At 36.2% G+C, this 17,790-nt stretch overlaps 1 protein-coding gene and 1 pseudogene across 1 annotated transcript in view; both read right to left on the reverse strand.

The window, feature by feature from the left end:
- Positions 1–9,760, reverse strand: part of LOC149921152 (uncharacterized) — a 33,764-nt gene extending 24,004 nt beyond the window's left edge. Inside the window, exon 1 of the mRNA XM_090163462.1 lies at positions 9,742–9,760. The gene's annotated coding sequence lies outside the window, so the exon portion shown is untranslated. The remainder of the gene's footprint in view (positions 1–9,741) is intronic.
- Positions 2,950–3,851, reverse strand: LOC149921153 (uncharacterized; annotated as a pseudogene).
- Positions 9,761–17,790: the final 8,030 nt, after the last annotated feature.

Raw genomic sequence — 17,790 nt, forward strand, 5'->3', positions numbered from 1 at the left:
ATCATTTAAAAATGCCAGCTTTTTTAAAACCATTTCTAATTGTTTCTGTGGTGACCGTCTGCCAAGCTAATCTGCATGCTCGTTTACGCGGATTCATAACTTCTAGTTCGCCTTTCATTTTCAACCACTCACGAACAGATATTTCAGACACCGAAAATTCTCTAGTTGGTGTAAGTTTTGATTTTTTTCACGGTTGGGTGTCACCCCCAAATCACGCCCAAACGGGCCACTGCACCACGATATTTTATCAAAACTTTGAAACATAATAGCAAAGCAAATAGTTTGATTAAATAGCTGAAAGAAGTACAGATTTACCCATATTAATCGAATAAAATTTATACTAAACGTCGTTACCCTTCAAAACCTCAAGTCGTCGGTAATTTCTATACCATTTTGACAAAACGAAATATGGCTGAAACAGACCTTTAGTGGGAAATTTTGTATAGAACAAAGCTACATGGGATTACTTACATGTATGTATGAGTATGTATGCGCGGCAGCTCTCGTTGCCCGCCATAGTTTGCAGCTCACGGTAGCATAATTTATTGTAAACGGTTACGGCCTTCGAACGCGCTCAATTAAATAAAACAAAATATTTTCGTATATTTTCTTGTTGTGGCTGTAAAAAAACAATAAAGGTCCCGTTTCTTCGGTTGATTACGTTGTAAACATTGTGTAAAATATTTATTTCTAACACTCTATAACTTTATTATGTTTAAAAAAATAACAATTAATAATAATTGTTTTCTAGAAATTTGGTATTTTCAGATCGCATAGCACGCGCAGGGGGTCATATTTCTGGTTGGACAACGTATACTGATGGAACAAGTCGGCCCAGGCCGTAATATTAGTTCCACAGCGGCGTATTCGGGTGGGCAAACCCATACACCCTTAGTAGACACAGGTAGGCAAACTAATACAATAGCTGTTGAGGCCATGTGATTTCCTATCGTTAGATATATAATTTACCATCCTAAGTTGAAGGATTAAAACTTGGGCGCCACCCACCCTCAAGATACGTGGGTGGGCAAAGCAATACAAAAGCTGTTGAGGCTATGTAATTTCCTATCGTTTTATAGACGGAAAGTATCAAAGGTGATATAGGTAAGCAAAACACGACGAACATAATTCTTTTAAATTATGGAAATTAGTGGAAATATGATTTAAAGAAGTTTTTAAACTGGGATTCAAATGTGTTTATTTTAGAAAATTTATATCAAACATTTGGGTATTTTAGACACCAAAAGCCATGTAAATTCGCAAATTCATAAAAAAATACACATGAATGTAATTTTGCAGAAAATAGGAAATCAGTTGAAGACGATGATTTCATCGCAATTTTTATAGCGTATTACAATTTTCGTGGAGTACGATATCGTACCATTCAGTGACTCTCCCTTTAAGGGGGTTGGTCGGAGGGGCGGAAATTAACGGCACTGCGTGAGCGTCAAAGAGTTCTATCGAATGAGATATATATATATATCGATGTGGAACTAAAAACTAAGACCTTGTCCATAATTTGATTTCACGGCGTTCATGCATAGGCTGAAGCATTAAGACGTAGTAGTTGGCGGAGGAACTCAAGTATTTTAACCTTCAGGTTTTTGGCCAGATATGTTCCTATTTTTAATGACAATTTCACAATCTCACTAGCATTTTAGGTTAAAGCAAGTGTCGGCTCTATCGTTGCCCTCTGTATTTTTGATTGGGTCTATGTAACGAAGATGGCTATGATTGCTTAGATCGCCGGGAAGGTGCTTCCATCTATTATCGACTTTCAAAAACCTATTGTCATTTATTTGAAAGTCAACGATGACGTGATTGAAACACGTGATTGCAGAAATGCCAATCCAAGCTAAGTTGACTGCGCACGTGATTACGCAAAGCCAATCAAAGGAAGGGGCACGTCGAGGCACCTACTTTTGAGGGAATAATTTGCTTGCTCAACTTGTTTCAATTTCAGCTAAACTCGACGTTAGTGACATCTCTCGCTCGCCAATGATACTAACCTTAAAATAGGAGCCGACACTTGCTTTAAGATGAAACACTGCGAATGTTTAGGAACGTTTGATGCCACGATATGGGGTAAGCCCTCCCTCTAGCGCTGTATTTACTAGTTTTAGGTTAAAATAAATTCTTCTTAACATTGAATTTTAATGAAATCATACTTCGAAAAGTAAGCTTTGATAAAGATGGAAATACATATCCACCGGGGAACCCTCGACAAAATACGAATAATAAAAAGTTATGGGCCCAGCACGCTTCAGCTGCGCCACGATGAAGACTTGGGATAGCGCGACGAGATTCATTTTCTGACGAAGACGAATGAAAGTCTCTGCTGGAAGACCCTTCGTAAAGATGTCGGCTAATTGCTCCTCGCTTGGTACATAGACAACATCAAGCTTCCCGCGGTCAACCAGTTCTCGAACGTAGAATTGGCGAATACTTATATGTGTCGTCCGACGATGAAACTCGGGGTTGCGGATCAGCTTGATTGTACCGGCGTGGTCGAGCTGGGACTTCATCGTTCGAAACTTCTATGACTGCCATGACTGACTATCAGGGCCAGATTAAGACTTTATGGGGCCCTAGGCCCAAGTTAACTTTGGTGCCCTCCTTTCAATAGCGAGCGAAGCGAGCTAAGCGCTCCCTCAATTTATAATTGAGAAATTGAAGGAAAATTCATTTTTCTGCCAGATTTAGTATGTCGTCAGGGGCTAGACGGCAGTCCGTCAGAGAATGTGACAATCAAACGTTTTTAGTTCATAGGGGTGGACGCATTTACTAAAATATCTCCGGAAAATATTTTGTGAAAAGCAAATGATTAAAGTTTTGTACTTTTATTTTTTTCGAACCCTCTTGGTGCCCCTTGTAGGCTTGGTGCCCCTTGTAGGCTTGGTGCCCTAGGCCCAGGCCTATTCGGCCTATTGGTTAATCCAGCCCTGCTGACTATATCCACACGACGTCTTTCGCTGCCTCGGTAGCTGCCATCAGTTCTGACTCGGTCGTTGAAAGACCGACTGACTGCTGTCTCCTGCTGGCCCAAGTGACCGGAGTGGAGCCCATAAGACAAACGAGACCAGTAGTAGAGCGTCTTGTCTTATCGCACCCACCATAGTCAGCATTTGAATAAGGGACTATGGAAAGAATATCGTCTGATCTGTATATCAGCCCAAGATTTGTTGTTCCTCGTAGATAGCGACATATTCGTTTGACCGAGTTCCAGCCTGCAACTGTCGGGTTTGCCATTGCCTGAGAGGCACGATTTACGGCTACCTCTATGTCTGGTCTGAAACCCAAGGTTGCGTATCGGAGACTTCCGATTGCTGAAGCGTGTAAGGACGATGACTCGAACGGTTTCTGATCTTCAACGCTCGAACCAGGAACCGTAGCTGCTGTCTTTACTGGTTAACAGTTGGCCATGTTGAGACGTTCCAAGACTCGCTCAACGTATGCGCTCTGATGAAGAAGGATTGACCCATCCCTCGTGACATCAATTTGGAGACCAAGGTACGTCGCTGCCGGACCAGTGACGATTTCAAATTCCTCGCTGAATTTCTTCAAGAAACCGTCAATTGCTTCATCGGAATCTCCAGCAACCAGACCATCATCGACATACAAAACTAGGATCAGGAAGGTATAGCCAGTCGAATAAACATAGAGGCAATGGTCCTCGAGGAGACTTATCAATTTTATCATTCCAACATCTAGGAGATTGCTTCAGGTCGTAGACTCTTCTTCAGTAGCCAGACTTTACTGATTTCATCTTCAAATCCCTCAGGTTGACGTAAGTAAATCTTCTCCTTCAAAGTACCGTGGAGAAAGTCCGTCTTGACGTCAAACTGCCACATGCTAAGTTTCTTCTGGGCAACGACGCTCAGAAAGATTCGTAGGGTGTCGAATCGTTACTGGAGCAAATGTCTCGTGATAGTCCAACCCTTCTCGTTGAGTGAACCCCCTTTCTACAAGTCGTGCCTTGTGTTGGGCAACTGTTCCATCTTCTGCAATTTTCGTTCGAAAAATTCACTTGTTTCCGACGTTTCTTTGACCCTTCGGAAGATCGACCAACTTGTAGACTTCAAGTTTCTTCATAGCTGCGAGTTCTTCTTCCATTGCCTTATCCCATTCTGCGTGGTCAACGGACGATCGCGCTTCCTAAACGGTCGTAGGTAACAAGTCACATACCAGGAACGCCTTGTCTTTTGGAGGGGAACATGCCGTGCAAGAAATCGGTTCAACTTCGTTCTATCTCGGAGAACCGGACCCTCGGTTCTTGTCGTCTCAATAGATGTTTCTATAAAATACGTTAGGTCACGTGTAAATGTTTTTTCTACGTCACTAGCTAAAGTTATCGAAGATAGAGAGCGCGCGCTCGAGTCGATAAAGATTTTGGTATTTGAAGTCGACGTGCGAAACGCGCGTGCCAATAAAGCCCTAAAAAGCTTAAGCTCGTGACGCGGGAAAAAACATTTTAAACGTGTAATTTTTTTATTGATTTATTTTATAGAAACACCAATTGAATTCTTTCTCTTAATGGTAGTAGACTGACCATCTTCGGAAACGGGTGTGGAGACCACGTTTTTTGGTGATCTGACGGATCTGGATGTCACGTCTCCGCAATCTGAACCTTCGTTGGCTGAACTCTGGTCCGAACTGGAATCTGAAGATGAAGTTTCATCATCTTCCTCAACTTCCTCTTCAGCGATAACCGACTCTCCCTGGTTAGGGACAGGCAGTGTTTCCATGACACATTTCTCGGGATTGAATTTCACATCTCGAGACCGAATAATGTTGCCGAGTTCAGGTACGTACACTCGACAACCATCGCCATTCTCTTCATATCCAACAAGAAGTCCCTTGTAAGCTTTCCTTGACAATTTTCGTATCTTCATTTTTGGAATATGTACGTAGCCTTCGGTGCCGAAGACTCGAACATGCTTTATCGATGGCTGTGGCTGGCCAGTCCAGAGTTCAATAGGCGATTTCCCTTTAACTCGAGTAAGTGCTGTTCGATTCAAGACGTACATCGCAGTGTTGACGGCTTCAGCCCAAAGTTTTGGTGGTAAATCCGGCTTCGAAAGCATAATCGCTCTGACGGCTTTCATTATCGTCCGATTTTCTCGCTCCACCACTCCATTCTGCTCGGTCGTATAAGGTATCGACGTTCGATGATTGTGACCGACTTCTCGTGTCACTTGACGGAATTGTTGATTAACATACTCAGGGCCATTGTCGGTGACTAGTTCTTTAACTGTATGCTCATAGTTCTTACACATTTACACTTTGCAAGAAAGTACTTCAGTCGATCGACGGTTTCTAACTTCTGTTTCAGAAACTCGAATGCCAGTATATTCGTCCTTGAACAGAAGGTAGTATCTCTGTCCACTTAACGAGTGAGTCGGAGAGGGTCCCCACAGATCCGAATGAATTCATTCGCCAGGTTTCGTTGCTTTGTCGAGTCGAGTGCCAAACTTGTGACGAGACATCTTTCCATATATGCATCCTTCGCATTGTTTGTTAGTGGAGTGGTCAACGACTGCGTAGCCGAGTCTCTTCAAGGTAGACGACATGACGACGATCCTGATGTCCAAAGCGTTCGTGCCATATTTGCAAATCGGCTTTCTTGTCATTCTTTGGATCAGCGACCAAAAGTATTGAATCTTCAGGCTTTTCAATCACGACGTCCAAGCGATAAAGGCTTTCGACTTTGCCAAGAACCCGAAGTCTCCTTCACCCTCTCTTCACGACCTCATAGAGACCACACGATGACGATGTAGCTTTAAACTTGAAATTCGGATTTCGACTCATCACTGCTTTCAGAGAGAAGACGTTGCAGGCAAAATCGCTGATGTACCAAACATTACGTATGACATCTGGGACAATTCGCTTTCCGACTCTGTAACTCATCTGGACATCCCCTTCACCGTCTGATAGCATTTCGGCCCTTTTCCAACCTGAAGCCTAGCTGGTTTCTCGTACTTCTGGTAATTGATGAAGTTTGTAGCATCATTTGTAATGTGCTGTGTCGCTCCGAAATCAAATACCACGCAGCCGATGGTGCTGTATTGGCAAGAAACCCGCTGGATACGAAGAGACCTCCTCCTATTCAACTACCGAGGAAAAGTTAGTAGTTTATCTCTTATTATGGCAGAATAATTCAATAAGAGTGAAAACGCTTTTTACATCTTTAATTTCAAAGAGCGTGCCTACTAAAACGACGCGATTGTTTATAACAGTCGATTTTACGTTCCGATTCATTTATTTATCAATATTTAATTTTCAATAGACCTAGCTCTCATTAGGAAGAAGTTTCCTTGTCCTGGCAACGTTACCTGGAAGTTACGCGCAGCGCCAAGTTCGGTTCCGGCCAATTAGGTCGATACATTTTTAGGTGTCAACAAGGGTTATTAATCATTTTACAGATTGTAACGTTACATTTGGATTATTTTAAACTTCAAGATAGCTTTGATAATAAGAAAATACTATTGTTATTTTATGACCTATTTCTTCCACGCCCCCTCTCTCAAAAAGCTTTCAGCTACACAGAAAAAAAGGTGTTTAGATACTAAACACTTTCTTAAACACCAAAATGCAACAGAATATTTATCATGTTTAAAAACGATCATGTTCAGGCGATAGTGGTGTTCAGCTTTGCAACATCATGCGTTTAGAAATTAAACGTGTTATTTGCTTATCATATTTATCGTTAAAACGTGTTTAGATAGAATACGTTCAGAGATTAAACATATTAAATGATTTTCGCGCTTACAATGAAAACCCGTCTTAAGATTTTTAAGATTAGTTTCTAAACGTGTTCAAAGGTTCGGGTGTTGTGGTTTAAGACATGTGTTAATTTGCCGTATACGCCACTCTTTGAGTAGCCTTATATTTGAGTGTTTTAATTACGATCTAAAATAACATTAATATTAATTGGCTACGAAATAATGAAACCTACTGCCTATACTGTCGATTTCATTTCTTTAACTGCCTGATTATATTTTAGCGCTATTAATTTAAATTATATTTGTGTTAATACGACCTTAAATCACATCAAAAGTAGTGTTATTTTATTAATTTTTAGTAGTTCATTTTCAATTATTGATTTAAATACATTAGTGTTATTTAATTAGTCTTAACTTAAAATTATGAGATGATATAGGAACCCGGTCCTTATTGTAGTTAACTCTATTAATATATCGGTGATTAACGAATATTATTTTTTTTAGAAAAATAGAAAACGAAATTAAACGAAATATATAGACAACGCGAAATATACATTAAACTCGTAACGCAATATACACTTAGTAAGCATCAGTGTTTAGCATTATGTTTAAAAACCACGAAGTTTAATTTCTAAACATGACCTCTTACCAGCTGTTCCGGTTTGGAACACTACCGGAAAGATCTTGGAAGATTGTTTGAGGGAGAGGGGGATGTCTATCCGGTGATTGAGAATTTCATTCTCAATCACCGGATAGACACAAAGAGCTTGGCTCCAGCCGTTCACCCGCGCCTATCCCGTTCCTCCCCCACCCGCGCCCCCATCTCAATCACCAGAATTTCTAATCACCAGAATTTCTATTCACCAGATTCTCCCGTTCACGGGTTGCTTTCCCCCCCCCCCATTCACTGGATACTTTATCTCTCGTTCACCAGCTCCTTTCCCCCATTGCTTTCACCCCTTCTAATCACCAGTTGCTTTCCCCCAACCCCCATTCACTGGATACTTTATCTCTCGTTCACCAGCTCCTTTCCCCCATTGCTTTCACCCCTTCTAATCACCAGTTGCTTTCCCCCATCTCTAGGCAATAAAAACAACCATAATTGTTATCTCTCATACTATCGATCCCAATCGCTAGAAATTGGCTTTTTTTCCCCATTCGCTATAAATCGCAGCAGTTTGCCAGAATTAGTTTTATCTCTCCGAAATAATTAATGTACCCAAAATTGGACCGCCAGTTTATTATTCTTTTTAGGGGAATCTCTATGGGAGTTTAACATTACAATAAAGCTAAAAGGTCCAGTTTGGGGTACATTTGGTCCGAAATGGGGTACATAGGGCCGAAAATGGTGACTTTGGTCGTTTTTGGGGTACATTTGGTCCATTTTGGTCCATTTTTGGGTACATCCCTGCTTTCCCCCATCCCCATTCTCCAAAATTAGTTTTCCTCGCGCAGATATCTGGAGATTAGATTTTTACCCGTTTGCTTATCGCTTTCGAACCCCTTAATTTCTAATCTCTAGGCAATAAAAACAAGTTATTTACATTTAATTTTTTATTTTAGAACTTTGTTTTACATGTTAGTAGGTACTATCAGATATTCCATTAGATGGTTATCTTGTACATTACACAATTAAAACAAATTAAAGTAGTTAAGTTTACAGGCATTTAAATGGGGTGAAACGATCTCCTGCAACTTAATTTAATTAAAAGTTCTAACTCACGTATTTGTAGTGTTTAGCAACAGTATCGTCTGACATCCGAGGGACAGTTACAAACGTCTTCTTCTGGTACAGGTGAGAAGCTTTTGTCAGAGACCGTAGTTGCTTTTGGCGTCGGGGGAATGTCCCATTCTAGCGAAAGGTACTTTTTTTCCGATGGTGAATTATCCCTAGCCGGACAGTTTGGAAAGAATCTAGCATGTTCAAGTTCTGGTACGTCTCCTGATTTCCATCCTTCTAATACGCCATGGCATTTGTAACATCGTACTTCATCGCCCCGCTGAATATAGTAGAATCCAGCCTTCGCTAGTTGCTCCTTAGTGACGTGCGGATTTTTCCAGTGACGAAACGTTTCAAGTCGATACACTTCAATGTCCATAGCTGATCTAGACCAAATACGTTCTATAGTTTCAAATGATACATTCTCTAAGCCTACATTTACCCCTAAGTCTACTAAACCTAATTTTATCAATATGGTTAAATTTCTACGCTAAAATTATCAATATAAATGCTTTTTTCAATATGCAAATTGTTTTAAATATGTCTAAAAATATAGTCTATTACCAAGAAAAAATAGTTACTTACTTTATGGGTAGAAATCCTTTGTCAAGCTGTAGAAAAGACTGAGCGAACCGTCAGCAGGTCTTTACTCGTCAATGTGCCGTAGAGAAATGACGCACGGAAGATTAATTTATTCCTATCTTGTTGAGAATAATTCATCACGTGATCTAAACTTCAAATAACCCTCAAATTCTATTGGCTGTCTCTCTCTGACAGTTTAAACTGCCTCTAATGATTGACGGCACATATTAACCCACTTGAGTATTTGGAAAAAACCCTTTGCTACTCAAGGAGAGTTTTGGAAATACCACGTTGACGATATCAAAATCGAGCTCTCACTTGAAAATGTTTACGGAAAACAATCCTCTTGGAAAATTGAGTTACGTAGAAGATTGCTAAAAAATGGCTATGTGTTAAGTTTTTTTCAATAATGAGTCTTATTTTTTACATTTTAAAGTATTTATTAAGAGTGAAAAATCCTATGACTACACTGACGGCATATCTTAAGTACCGGTGGAAAAATCCAGTGCTCAAAGTTCAGTTATCTTATTAAACGTGCGCGTGCACAGAAAAATGAACGAGTCACGTGATAGTAACTTAATTTCTACGCTAATCTTACCCCTACTAGACCTAATTTCTGTCTAATACATTTCCAATATATATATATAAAAGAATGCCTAAAAATTTCATTTTAAATATAATAAAATAGCCTAGCTGATTATTATTATTATAACTTACTTTTCAGCGTGACCTTCAATGACTATTCCCAATGCTAAGACTCTTTATTGAGATAACTAAGAATTGATTCCCATGACTACCCTGACGGCATATCTTAAGTACCAGTGGAAAAAAAAATCCATTGCTCAAAGTTCAGTTATCTTATTAATCGGGTGCGCGCGCACAGAAAATGAAAGTCACGTGAGAATCGGTACGTCACTGAAAATAGTGGAAGTGTCATCACTAGAGTTCTTTTATCAATATATTTAATTAAGGATTATTTCAAAGTTTAGATGGCGCCATGGTTCTCAAAGCAGTGATATTAAAAGATCTCAACGGGTGGAATTGGAGAAACGCTAAAAATATTATCGACATATTCATTCTCCCTAAGTATAAATAAATAAATAAATAAATAAATACATTCTTGGCATAGTAGTAGGATTTTAAGAAAAAAATTAAATACGGAAAATCAATTATTTTATTTTAAAGGTTTTGTGATTTCTCACCAAACAATTTCAACATCTTCAATGTAGGCTATCACATCAGGGGCATCTCAAAAATCTTTTTCCTCTGATCTCCTAGTTTCTGCCTCTGTCTTTAGTATTTATAAATATTTTCCTATCCATAAACCATTTCCTAACTGGTGGACATTGATAACACTAAAAGTTTACTTATAATAATATGCTGAAATACATTTTCCAATACGTAAAAAATTAAAGCTAGACCTAAAAACCTGTAAAGTGTAAATAGTTAAGACTAAATTTCTAAGCCTAGCCCATGAAAGTACATTTTCCGTAAATCATATCCTAACATGAATGCATTTGTTTTTTTTTTTAAAATATGCTAATTAATTTCGTAAACAAGCATAAATTTTAGTTCGCCCTTCCTCCAAAATATCTAATAGAGCTAGTACATTCTCGATAAATATACATGTTCTTGGGGAATAAGAGACGTTTTTTATCAAAGTAAGCCAAGTTTAAAGCTTATTGTCATTGGTTCCATAACAAAAACCACATTCGGATCAAAATAAATTTATTTATTTTATTTTTATACAGATTTTTTTTCATTTTTTTTGCCTTAATTTCAATTTTGGGAGTCGGTACCCGTTTCACCGAAGATGAAGATGCTTCGTTTTATTCAGCGTTGGGTAAATCGCCGTGTAAAAAAACATCTAGCATTGCATTAACTTTTTCCTCGTCCTCGTCCGAGACCCCTACAATACGTCTCTCGATCTATAAAGTAAAGAAATCAAAATAATAAGCTAAAAGATAATCCATACCTTCTATTCACTAGTTCAATTTATCACTGTCTCATATATCCACTATCGTACATACATACATTCATACACTAACTTACTAACGCTTTAGTCTCCGCAAGTTTTTATGTTGTATAATCAAAGTTTTGAATCGAATAATAATAATAATAATAATAATTAGATCAAAACAAATTTCAAGCTTACGTTAATGTATTCCCTTGAGTGAGGGCCCAATCTTTGAAAAATCTTCTCAATGACGACATGGGTAGCTAGATGGACGTCGATGTAACCTTCGTCCTCTTGCAGGTTCAATTCACGTAAATACCAGTTTTTATATTTTCTTAACATTATTTCTAACGTTCTAAACGAAAATTGTTTTTCGTTTGGCATATCAGGCTTAAAAGAAAACCTAAGAACTGCTTTAGTTACACGCATATCCACGTTATTTTCCATAGCTAATATTTAGCCCTTAAACTTGCTCGTAATTACGAAGAATGTAAAAATGTAGAATGCTCGCTCCTATATTTATGCCAAATCAGAAATCACTTGAAATAATAACTTCATTTGGTACTTAAAAAACGGTGAGAGGTGGGAGGAGGGGTTTGGTAATTTATAAATTTTTATAATCAAATGTACCATAGCAAAAGTATATAAATAATACAAGAAGTGCACTAATTATTATTTTCGCTCGCCAGGTAATTTCGTTTGATTTCCGTTTCGCACGGACGCAGATAACATGGTAACGTGACTACAGCGAACCGATAAAGCTAATTAATAAAATATTGTCAACCATTTGATATTAGAAATGTTAAAATAAAACTTTTACAGATAAATCTAATTTATAAAATATTGCCAATTGAGGGTTTGCAAGTTAGTTTGATTATAGGTTTTGAGTGTTAGAATAGAAATAACGCTAAATACAGGGTTAAATTCAATTCAAAATAAAAGACCATGACAATAAAAAATAACCTTTAAAATATAAATCGCGAAGAAAATGAAGTAACGCGACTTTTAAAATTAGTATAAAATGTTTAATCCCTCTGAAAACGTGAAAATTCATATAGGACAAAACCCAAATACATGTTTACTGAGCTTAGCACTCTACTTTTTCAATCCTCTATTCTCAATGGTGGCCTCTATTTTTACCATCGTCTGCTTCGTAAACTTTATGGATGCATTGGAAGGGCTCAAATTAAGCTAAGTGGGTACACTTCTTGTTTAATTTATATACTTCTAACCATATTAAAGTATCAATTTTAATAAAAGGAATTCAACTTAAGTGTTGTTTTGCTATCTGAAATTCGAAAACAAAGAAGGTAGTACAGGGGTACTTAAGTTGATTTTAATATTTTTTTTAGAAATAACTTAAGTATACAGCGAAATAATCATTAGTGGTATCTAATTTTTTAAGTGCCCACATACTTCTCATCTCGTATAAAAGAGGGTCATTTTTGTACTATAAAACCATTCCATTCCTGAAATCCGCTACAGGAAAAAAGTTGATTAAGCTAAGCAATTTACGAGCGACGTCCTAGCGTACTTGTAATTAAGAAAGTAAGTACTTAGTTTTACGATTTTGCTTAAAACTATGATTTTAAATCGATAAAGTGAAACACGTAAAGTGTCCCTGACCAAAATTGTTTCACAAACATCTGTACCGTTTAATAAGATACGAGTATGATAACGATTTCTAGAGCCCTATGTTCGATAATGATTCATTAGGAAAATTTGAATATAGTTTAAATTTTTAATTACTTATTTTTTGGTTTGACTACCAATTTGGAGGACTACTGTTTTGATTTTGATATAACTAAATTTGATTGGTTTTCGAAAAGTTTTCTCTTCTACCCCCAGCCCCCAGTTTATAATTATGATGTCAGTTGTAAATTGTTTTTTTCGAGTATAAAAAGGGTAAACAGAAAAATTGAGAGATAGTATTAAGAAAACAGCCAATTCGAATTGTTTCGGAATCGGCTCGAGGGACTAAGTACGTAGATATACGTCAATTGTAAATTCTAAACTTTGTATATATATTATATTCATTCATTCATTCTTACTAATTTTATAGTAATGGATCCTATTTCCATAACTTTGGCCTCGGGAAATGAGTACGTCGGTACGACAACCGAATCTATGATTTGCTTTCACTGCGGCGAATGTACGGAAGAATTGGCAGTAAGAGGCGGAGGACTCTTCTTTTGCTGGGGTCGAGAGTGCGCACATTATCAAATGGGAGTAATTTTTCGACATGGTAATGTCTATACCAAACACATCCCAGGGCATCTTATAAAGGAGTTCCCGCCCCATCTCCGCTGTACGTACTGTGGAAGAAGAGGGTCGAAGAGAAGCCGTCGACGGGAGGAGTGCTCAGCGTTCGATTTCATGGGATGCTGTCATTACCCTAAGCCTCCCAGAGACCGAACTGTAGTTCGTTTTATAAATAGATAAATAAATAAATAAAATTGCGAATAATTTACAAATAAATGTCTATTGACTTTTCTTCATCCTATAATATAAGTTTATTCCTAAATTTTTAAGCTTATTACAATAAGATTTCTTTAAGAGAGAGAGAGAGAGAGAGAAAAGAATTGCTTAAATTAGGAAGTAATAATGAATCTATTGAATCCAATGTAAAGAAAATGCATCAAGATATTAACTTGGAAAATCCAAAAGATGATTCACCAGTAAGCAGTATTCAGTTAATTAAAAATCATAAACAAAAACCGACTGATTACGGTGCATCAAGATATAATATTTGTATATCTTCGAAAAAAGGTGAATCATTAAACATCAACAATGCGGTAATTTACTTATAATATATTTTATATGAAAATAATTAAAGGTTTTATAAATGATAAATTATATTATAGATTATAGGTGGATCTAATAGCAAAATAGTATACGTCCAGGTAAAGTATTGTTTTATTTAGAAGTTTAAATATTAAGTTAATGGTTTATTTTAGAATAACTATATGTTAAATGATTTATTTTAGAATAGCGTTGATACATATGGTGGTAGGACAACATTAGAAAGTAGGTATATTGATTTAAAAAAACTATCGATTAATTAAACATTTTAATAATATTTTTACATAGCTTCGATAGTATCCAGAGATTGTACGATTGTTATTACAAAATGAAACTAATTTATTTTATAATAAATATAGGTAGTAAAATGCTGCAAAAACCTCTGACTCTACGTTCAATACGTTAAAATAGATTACAATACGTAAATATAGGTGAAAAAATACTAGAAAAACACGCATACTATTATTTTTTTTAATTTTTGGAAATACACAACATCCACCAGTTACTTCGCAATGACGAACTGGCTGCTCTCTTTGTCCCAGGAGACATGACCAATGAGTTGGCAAAGTACGGAAAAGACTCGTACATCCAAGAATTGGCAACAGGTGGCGCAAAAAATTACGCCTTGATTTATACGGAACACGTAATTTTTTGCGCCACCTGTACGAGTCTTTTCCGTACTTTGCCAACTCATTGGTCATGTCTCCTGGGACAAAGAGAGCAGCCAGTTCGTCATTGCGAAGTAACTGGTGGATGTTGTGTATTTCCAAAAATTAAAAAAAATAATAGTATGCGTGTTTTTCTAGTATTTTTTCACCTATATTTACGTATTGTAATCTATTTTAACGTATTGAACGTAGAGTCAGAGGTTTTTGCAGCATTTTACTACCTATATTTATTATAAAATAAATTAGTTTCATTTTGTAATAACAATCGTACAATCTCTGGATACTATCGAAGCTATGTAAAAATATTATTAAAATGTTTAATTAATCGATAGTTTTTTTAAATCAATATACCTACTTTCTAATGTTGTCCTACCACCATATGTATCAACGCTATTCTAAAATAAATCATTTAACATATAGTTATTCTAAAATAAACCATTAACTTAATATTTAAACTTCTAAATAAAACAATACTTTACCTGGACGTATACTATTTTGCTATTAGATCCACCTATAATCTATAATATAATTTATCATTTATAAAACCTTTAATTATTTTCATATAAAATATATTATAAGTAAATTACCGCATTGTTGATGTTTAATGATTCACCTTTTTTCGAAGATATACAAATATTATATCTTGATGCACCGTAATCAGTCGGTTTTTGTTTATGATTTTTAATTAACTGAATACTGCTTACTGGTGAATCATCTTTTGGATTTTCCAAGTTAATATCTTGATGCATTTTCTTTACATTGGATTCAATAGATTCATTATTACTTCCTAATTTAAGCAATTCTTTTCTCTCTCTCTCTCTCTCTCTTAAAGAAATCTTATTGTAATAAGCTTAAAAATTTAGGAATAAACTTATATTATAGGATGAAGAAAAGTCAATAGACATTTATTTGTAAATTATTCGCAATTTTATTTATTTATTTATCTATTTATAAAACGAACTACAGTTCGGTCTCTGGGAGGCTTAGGGTAATGACAGCATCCCATGAAATCGAACGCTGAGCACTCCTCCCGTCGACGGCTTCTCTTCGACCCTCTTCTTCCACAGTACGTACAGCGGAGATGGGGCGGGAACTCCTTTATAAGATGCCCTGGGATGTGTTTGGTATAGACATTACCATGTCGAAAAATTACTCCCATTTGATAATGTGCGCACTCTCGACCCCAGCAAAAGAAGAGTCCTCCGCCTCTTACTGCCAATTCTTCCGTACATTCGCCGCAGTGAAAGCAAATCATAGATTCGGTTGTCGTACCGACGTACTCATTTCCCGAGGCCAAAGTTATGGAAATAGGATCCATTACTATAAAATTAGTAAGAATGAATGAATGAATATAATATATATACAAAGTTTAGAATTTACAATTGACGTATATCTACGTACTTAGTCCCTCGAGCCGATTCCGAAACAATTCGAATTGGCTGTTTTCTTAATACTATCTCTCAATTTTTCTGTTTACCCTTTTTATACTCGAAAAAAACAATTTACAACTGACATCATAATTATAAACTGGGGGCTGGGGGTAGAAGAGAAAACTTTTCGAAAACCAATCAAATTTAGTTATATCAAAATCAAAACAGTAGTCCTCCAAATTGGTAGTCAAACCAAAAAATAAGTAATTAAAAATTTAAACTATATTCAAATTTTCCTAATGAATCATTATCGAACATAGGGCTCTAGAAATCGTTATCATACTCGTATCTTATTAAACGGTACAGATGTTTGTGAAACAATTTTGGTCAGGGACACTTTACGTGTTTCACTTTATCGATTTAAAATCATAGTTTTAAGCAAAATCGTAAAACTAAGTACTTACTTTCTTAATTACAAGTACGCTAGGACGTCGCTCGTAAATTGCTTAGCTTAATCAACTTTTTTCCTGTAGCGGATTTCAGGAATGGAATGGTTTTATAGTACAAAAATGACCCTCTTTTATACGAGATGAGAAGTATGTGGGCACTTAAAAAATTAGATACCACTAATGATTATTTCGCTGTATACTTAAGTTATTTCTAAAAAAAATATTAAAATCAACTTAAGTACCCCTGTACTACCTTCTTTGTTTTCGAATTTCAGATAGCAAAACAACACTTAAGTTGAATTCCTTTTATTAAAATTGATACTTTAATATGGTTAGAAGTATATAAATTAAACAAGAAGTGTACCCACTTAGCTTAATTTGAGCCCTTCCAATGCATCCATAAAGTTTACGAAGCAGACGATGGTAAAAATAGAGGCCACCATTGAGAATAGAGGATTGAAAAAGTAGAGTGCTAAGCTCAGTAAACATGTATTTGGGTTTTGTCCTATATGAATTTTCACGTTTTCAGAGGGATTAAACATTTTATACTAATTTTAAAAGTCGCGTTACTTCATTTTCTTCGCGATTTATATTTTAAAGGTTATTTTTTATTGTCATGGTCTTTTATTTTGAATTGAATTTAACCCTGTATTTAGCGTTATTTCTATTCTAACACTCAAAACCTATAATCAAACTAACTTGCAAACCCTCAATTGGCAATATTTTATAAATTAGATTTATCTGTAAAAGTTTTATTTTAACATTTCTAATATCAAATGGTTGACAATATTTTATTAATTAGCTTTATCGGTTCGCTGTAGTCACGTTACCATGTTATCTGCGTCCGTGCGAAACGGAAATCAAACGAAATTACCTGGCGAGCGAAAATAATAATTAGTGCACTTCTTGTATTATTTATATACTTTTGCTATGGTACATTTGATTATAAAAATTTATAAATTACCAAACCCCTCCTCCCACCTCTCACCGTTTTTTAAGTACCAAATGAAGTTATTATTTCAAGTGATTTCTGATTTGGCATAAATATAGGAGCGAGCATTCTACATTTTTACATTCTTCGTAATTACGAGCAAGTTTAAGGGCTAAATATTAGCTATGGAAAATAACGTGGATATGCGTGTAACTAAAGCAGTTCTTAGGTTTTCTTTTAAGCCTGATATGCCAAACGAAAAACAATTTTCGTTTAGAACGTTAGAAATAATGTTAAGAAAATATAAAAACTGGTATTTACGTGAATTGAACCTGCAAGAGGACGAAGGTTACATCGACGTCCATCTAGCTACCCATGTCGTCATTGAGAAGATTTTTCAAAGATTGGGCCCTCACTCAAGGGAATACATTAACGTAAGCTTGAAATTTGTTTTGATCTAATTATTATTATTATTATTATTATTCGATTCAAAACTTTGATTATACAACATAAAAACTTGCGGAGACTAAAGCGTTAGTAAGTTAGTGTATGAATGTATGTATGTACGATAGTGGATATATGAGACAGT

The sequence above is a fragment of the Leiobunum rupestre genome, chromosome 11, assembly GCF_980474605.1.
Source record: "Leiobunum rupestre chromosome 11, qqLeiRupe1.1.hap1, whole genome shotgun sequence".
NCBI classification, from domain to species: Eukaryota; Metazoa; Arthropoda; class Arachnida; order Opiliones; family Sclerosomatidae; genus Leiobunum; species Leiobunum rupestre.